This window comes from Adiantum capillus-veneris, chromosome 20, assembly GCF_014529385.1.
Source record: "Adiantum capillus-veneris isolate H3 chromosome 20, ASM1452938v2, whole genome shotgun sequence".
NCBI classification, from domain to species: Eukaryota; Viridiplantae; Streptophyta; class Polypodiopsida; order Polypodiales; family Pteridaceae; genus Adiantum; species Adiantum capillus-veneris.
The window spans coordinates 60501834-60509312 of NC_140950.1; positions in this window are offsets into that span (position 1 = coordinate 60501834).

Below are 7479 nucleotides of genomic sequence, written 5' to 3' on the forward strand. Positions count from 1 at the left end.
ACTGCAAAGCTTTCGTAGCACACCTGTTAAGTACATAAGTGGCACACATGATGGCCTCAAGCCAAAAAGAATGCGGCAAAGCTTGACTTTTGACCATACATCGTGCCATTTCCGTGAGTGACCTGTTTTTCCTCTCAGCAACACCATTTTGCTGAGGTGTATACGGCACTGTACATTGGTGTTTTATCCCACGACTAGCCAGAAATGCATTAAATTCATGAGACATATATTCCCCCCCTCGATCGGAACGGAGGGTGCCCATAGTACTGAGGCGGTCCGGGGCGGGCAACAAGAAGAGCAACCTCTAGACACCCTTCAAGGCTCCCGTGCTGCTCAATGGGGCAGGGGCACAACACAACACAAACCAAAACAACAAACCCACAGCCAAATCCCAACTACATAAGGGGCACCACCTAGTTTAAGAGCGAACTAGGATGCAAAAGAGGAGAATCGTTAGAGCAACCCACAAACAAGCAAGGAATTTACACTAACCCTAACACCAATGGAACACTCTCACACACTAAAACACGAGAGAGAGAGAGAGAGAGAGAGAGAGAGAGAGAGAGAGAGAGAGAGAGAGAGAGAGAGAGAGAGAGAGAGAGAGAGAGATAGTGCTCGGGCTACTTTGAAACGTATCGGCAATGATCAAGCAAACACAACTATATATTTAAGAAAGAGAGAGAAAGGGGGAGGGGGTGCTTGTTGCATTAATACCTTCTTACAAATCTGTCATGACAAATCAAAGTGAAATTAGTATTTGTTCAACATAGCTTGCGTAAATTTCACCACAACACATCACAAGAAAAGCCACCCCAATCACTGTCTTAAAGCCAGGGGAGTCCTCTCCACCCTGTCGCCCTCTTACAGTATGTGGGATTTATGGCTAGATTGATGACAACACCAGAGACAAGCTATCAAGAACTTAACAAAAAACACCAAGACACTTACGCATCATTGTTGTCCATTACTTCACGTTGGAAGGGAGACAAAATATCCAAGCTTAGTCCAAATCCACCCTCCTTGATTCAGCAAATGTTGGGCTTACACTAGTAGGAGAAATGATAGATTTCCTACTCTCAATTGAATGATCACTCTCTCTCTTACAATGGCATAGAGTTCCCTTGCTAATCCCCTATTACAACAAATGCACATGCATAAGACAATGAGCTTCCACTCAAGAGCTCCTTCTAGAGAGGTTGAGCTTGGCTTCTCAAGCTATAGCATAGTGCTCTTGCTTATGGCTCCCCCTTTTGTGCTAGCTACACCCTCCTTTTATAGCAATTTTGAAGGCTAGGGTTACTCCTCTAACCATGGTTGGGTTAGATTTTCAGCAATTTATCTATTTTCTTTTGCTTGGAATTATCAAGAAGTCGGTGGGGAAAGAGAGAGGAGGGAAATGGAGGTGATAGGACTTTTCATAGTGGGTTAGTGTTAGTAGAGTTAGTATTAATTTACAAATGGAATTGGATATTTACAATGGGAGTATCCATGTAGGATACAAATAAGGAAGAAAAACTCTTAAGAGGTAAGAAAAGGTGGACTTCTTACAAGGTTGATGCTCTAAGTGTCTTGAGTAGGGCCAATTTTGACGCTTGTTGACGGTCCACTAGCTTTGACGGTACATTTTTTCTCCACTCTTGACCTTCCTTGAGAGACAAGGTAATTGAAGCTGAGTAATCAACCACCATGATGCTGTCTTTTAAGAGAAGAGGCTGAATTTTGTGGTTTTTTTATAGATATGGGTAATTTGGAGGAGGAAAAATGAGACTAGGTGGTCAATTTTGGAATGGAATTGTGTGTGGGAGGTATGAGTTCACCATGGTTTCTCTTATTCTTCAAGGTTGAGGAGAAGGTGAGTAGTGTGCACAGAGGAGTGGTGAGAGAGATGGGGATGATGAGTGGAGAAGTGTGTGTGAAAGAGGAAAATGATAAAGTGGAAGAGAGAGTGTGGCTGCATAGCATGGGAAAACTGGGGTCCACTAAAAAAATCATAGCTCACAGCTCGTAGCTCAAAAAAATATGAAAAAATTTGAGGCAAAAGTTCAGCCCACGAGCTACAACTTTTGTTTGTTTCACCTTTTCAAATTCGGAGAGCAAGTGAACTTTAAAAATTCAGCAAAACCGACCGTTGTTTTCCACTGCAAAGGTCCTTGTGGGGTCCTTCTTTGGATGATTCTTTTGAATACCTCCAAGAGTGAGCCCTCCATAGTGCATGTATGCATGCCACCTACCCTTGACCTTATTTGGTAGGTCTATAATTGAAGATATTGTTGAGATTAGGATATAAGTGAATAGTACAACTAAGAAAATCAAATATTGAGGGGTCTAAAAAATATGTACATGTCAAATATAAATAATATAAGTGGAAAAAATATAAAGGGGTCAAAAGAAATCTCTCTCATTTTGAGGCTACCATAAAAAGATAAACATTTTTGGTGTTCTAATTTTTTAGAAAAAAACAAAATAGATGTAGGAAGGGAAAAATCACAATGGTGAAAAAATATACACGTAAATAAAACTAGTTTTTTTGGATTTTGTTGGGGTGGAGTTACACCAAATATAAGAGAAGCTTACATGAAAATATTTCTATATGGAATAAAGAGTATGAAAAATGGTAAGAAAAAATTGTGGTAATGGTGAGGCAATGTACAGAGTATAAATAACACACACCTAGGTAGAAATATTTAAATAAATACCAAAATAATTATGAAAAAATCTTTTATTTAGGCCCTATATACAAAGAAATATTTACACACAAAGAGGCCATAATATACTTTATTTTTTAATTTTTTTAATTTTTTTTTTGGCTCAACTAGCCCAGTGACTAGCTAGCTGAGGGTTTTTAACAAGATATGGGAAAAGCCCCCTAACTCACACACGCCTATGTACAGTGAAATGGTAGGGATAGCCATAGCGTTTGGGTGATTTTGGTAGGGTGAGGTAACTCACTGTGGCAATTACAAATAGCCAAAAAACGGCTATCATTAGCCCTCCCCCTGGATGATGGTATATTCATGTACCATCATAAAGCATTTTTTCCAAAGAGAGTGCTTCAGAGTCCTTGACGAGATCTTTATTGTTTGGCCCCTCAGAATTTTTGCTAGAGTTACACTCATGCTTCATGTAACAATACTTACATGAGACAACGGCCTTTGGAGAGATCTTTGGTAGATCCTTTGGTAGAAGGCGACTCAAATAGGGCTTCAAGCGATACCCGTTTACCTTCCTGGAGTGCTCTTTACCATTCAAGTCCATAAGCTGATAGTAACTAGAATTGAAAGCCTTCTTGACTATGTATGGCCCTTGCCATCTAGTTTCAAACTTGGCATCAAAACGATTATCGAGTCGATTGTCATACCTTAGCACCAGATCTCCTTCATTGATGCCTTTGTCCTTTAGTTTCTTGTCAAGCTTCTCCTTCGCCTGCGTAGCTTTCCTCTTGTAGCACTCGTATGCTGCCTCTCTTTTCCACTCAAGCTCAGCTAAGGTAAGAAGTCGATCCATCCATGCTTCTTGATCATCTTGTGCTGATTTTCCATGAAGTCGCATTGTTGGAATGTTTAGTTCAATTGGCTGTAAAGCCTTTTGACCATAGACCAAGTGAAATGGTGTGAACTCCGTGGCTTCTCTATATGTGGTTCGATACGCCCACAAGGCACCATCCAAGAAGTCATCCCACAACTTTGTCTTGTTTTTCACCATCTTTCTAATGATGCCTGCAATGACACCATTAGCTTTTTCTACCAAACCATTTGATTGGGGATAGTAGGGTGTACTGTGACGATGTAGAATGTGAAGTACTTCACAGACTTCTGTGAGCAAGCCCTTCCTAAACCCTGGACCATTATCAGAAACAATCTCCAAAGGTGTGCCAAATCTGCAACAAATGTGATTGTACACAAACTTGCTAACTGTCCTCTCATTCACTCTTGCCACACTTTGAGCTTCCACCCACCTAGTCATATAGTCTACAGCCACTAGAATGTAGAGTTTACCATTTTTTGTCCTAGGCAGAGGACCCATGGCATCAATGCCCCACTTTTCAAAGGGTCCATTTGCAATCACTATTTGCCTCGGGCCATGCACCAACCTTCTATTTCCATTTATTTGACAATTGTGACAGCTTTTACACCAATGTTGAACATCCACATGCAAGCTTGGCCAAACATACCCCGCAAGCAAAATCTTCTTCACAGTTAATTCTTGAGCAAAATGACCACCACATGCTTCTTCGTGCAAACCTTTTAGAATGGCTGGAATTTCCTCAATAGTTGGTACTCTTCTGCATACTCGATCCTTCCCTCTTTGATAGAGGGAGCCTTCTAGGACGAGATACATGCTTGCCTTCTTCATGAGTCTCCTCTTCTGAGCTTTTGTGAAGTCTGGTGGAAACTCACCCTCCAAAATGTAGCCAATGATGGGAGCCAATGACTCCAATCCCTGGTACCTCGGTTGCTTCACAGCAGCCGCCACCATGATGACCTGCACTTCTTTATTTACACATGCAACGGCTTGTTGTGCAAGTAAATCAGCATCTTCATTTTGTTTCCTAGGAATATGATATAATTGCACCTCCTCAAATTGATTAAATAGCCTACGGATGGTATGAACTTTGGCCCTTAGTCTTTCATTTTTGCATGCCCAAATGCCTAAAATCTGCTTTACAATGAGAAGTGCATCCCCTTTTACCATGAGACGTTGTATACCATGGCCAATGCATATTTTTAAACCATGAAGCAGTGTGTCGTATTCTGCTTCATTGTTGCTAGCTAAACTTGGTAGATTGAACTTCTCTTTCATGACCACCTCTCCACTTGGGTTGAGCAACACTAGCCCTCCCCTTGCTTTTCCTGTGGCTCGACGAAAAGCTCCATCAAAGAACAAGGTAAAAGCATTAGGAATACGTTTTGGTGGTGGCAATGGTAGGGTCTTTACTTCAGGCACCTTAATCTCCTTTTCGTGCACCCTATAAGTGAGAATCCCTGCCAATTGTGCACGCACACTATCTTCTACCTTGAAAGAGTATTGAAACTCTTGCAACTCCATAATCCACTTTGAGATCCTAGTACTAAGATTCATTTGAGATGACACCCAAGGGAACAAATTTTCTGCAGTGAGAATTACAAAAGGTTTTGGTAGCAAGTAGGATCTAAACTTTCTCACCGCAAACATGAGAGAAAGCATCATGAGTTCTGCTTCTGTGTAGTCTCTCTCCAAAGCATTCATGACCCTACTAGCAAAGTAGATGGGTCGCATCCTTGTACTGTGGGGATCTTGTTGTAGCAACACAGCACCAATTGTTTCTTTCCCAGCACTAGAGCTAACAAAGAATGTGTACTCCCAACAAGGAGGCATGAGTGTTGGTAGCTCTGACAAAATGACTTTAATGTTACAAAAGTACTCTTCAAGCTCATCAGACCATGCAAATTCTACTTGTTGTGTCAACTTTTGCAAAGGGTGAAGTAACTCCGAGGCTAAGTGAATGAAGCGTGACATATACTTTACCTTTTGAATGAATGAGATGACCTCCTTAAGACTCTTGGGTGATGGTAGCTCAATAAGAGCCTTTGCCTTCGAAGGATCCACTTCAATGCCTTTGTAAGAAACTTTATGACCAAGCAAGATTACTTCATCCTCACCTATATGGCACTTGTCGGGGTTGAGTTGACCTCCCATGTCGTAGAGCTTCTTTAAACCTTCTTCTACCCTTTGTAGATGCAATGATTTTGAGCTATAAATACAGAAATCATCAATGAACACCCTAATTGACTTTCCAAAGAATGCTTGAAACACCATATTCATGAAACGTTGGAATGTTGCAGGAGCATTTGTCAGACCAAATGGCATGACTCTAAAAGCATAACAACCCCAAGGAGTGATAAAGGTTGTTTTCAATTGATCCTCCAGTGCAATCCCTATTTGAAAGTAACCTAAGTAACCATCGCACACAGTGTACTTCTCATGACCAGCTACCTCATTTAGTATCTCATCCTGGAATGGGAGGGGAAAGTGATCTCTCTTTGTTGCCTCATTGAGGGGACGGTAATCCACACACACCCTCCACTTGCCGTTCTTCTTAGGAGTGACAACAACAGGAGAGACCCACTCTGAATTCTCCACTGGATAAATGAACCCTGCTGCTAGAAGCTTTCTTACCTCCTTGAGTAAAGCTTGCTCCTTGATGACTCCTAGCCTTCGTAGCTTCTGAGCCTTAGGTGTGGCCTCTGGCTTCAACTCAATTTTGTGTTGAACAGCATCTACTCCACGCACATCGGTGTAGTCTTTAGCAAAAAGCCTGGGAAACTTCCTTAGCACACATTTGAACTTCATTCTTTCATCCTTTGTAAGTGTTGTTGATAACATACCTTCTAACATTCCTTCATCTTCCACCTTTTGGTTCTCTTGGGAACCTACCTCTTCCAAACCTTGACAAGAGGTCTCTTGGTTGCTTGGCTTAAACCTTACCCCCATGACTTCGATGGAAGACTCCTCTTCAGTAATGCTGCTGCTACTTTCTTCTTCTGAAGTGCTATCGGTCCAACCTTCTTCCGTCTCACTTTGAGATGATTCTTCATGGAGCTCCTCTTGGCGTTGCTCCTTCATGTCAAAGACAACCTTCTTATGATTGTCATTCCTGCAAATTAATTTCCCACTCTCCCAATCCTGCAAAGCTCGCATTTTCATTAGCCATGGTCTTCCTAGGATAAATGGATAACCACTTTCCTTGGTCGACATAACATAAAAATCCACTGACTTCTTAATGCCAAAGGCCTCCACAAAAACATTTTTACAAATGCCTACGCACCTAGCCTTGCTATTGTTTGCCATTTTCACTTTGATTTCAGGTGTCTCATGGATGTGCATGCCTAGTCTTTGCATGAGCCCTTCTGTCACGATGCAAATTTGTGCACCCCCATCCACTAGACCTTTCCTAACCAATCTTCCTTTGATGTAACAATCTAGCACCGGTGTAATGTCCTCATTCATTTCAGCATGTGCAATTTTTACAACAGAAAAACTCTCTTTTACCTTTCTCCTAGTGCTAATTGCCTTTGTTAAATCCCTCCTAACTTGTGGGCATAATGCAAGAAACTGAGGCCATGAGATATCAGGACCCTTACCTTGCATGTCTTCCAACAGGTTGTATGGAGCCATACCATGTCCAAGAGGGAAGTCTTGGAGATTGATACGACGTCGAGTCCTCTTAGCTTCCTTGGTCTCCTTTGCCTTCTTGCCTTGTCCATGGTCACTCTGTGATGGGACACCCTCTTTCTCTTTACCTTTTCCTCGGCCACACTTAATGCCATTGGCTTCCATGTCAAACTCATTTGAATTTGTCACCTCTACCACATGTACATTTGGATCTGGCAAAGGTGGAACTCCTTCTACCTCTTGTGGAGGTGGTCTTGGTCCATTTGGCCTTTGTAGAAGCCTTGGTTGTTGACCAGCTCCTTCACCTGCATTCATCACTGGGTAATT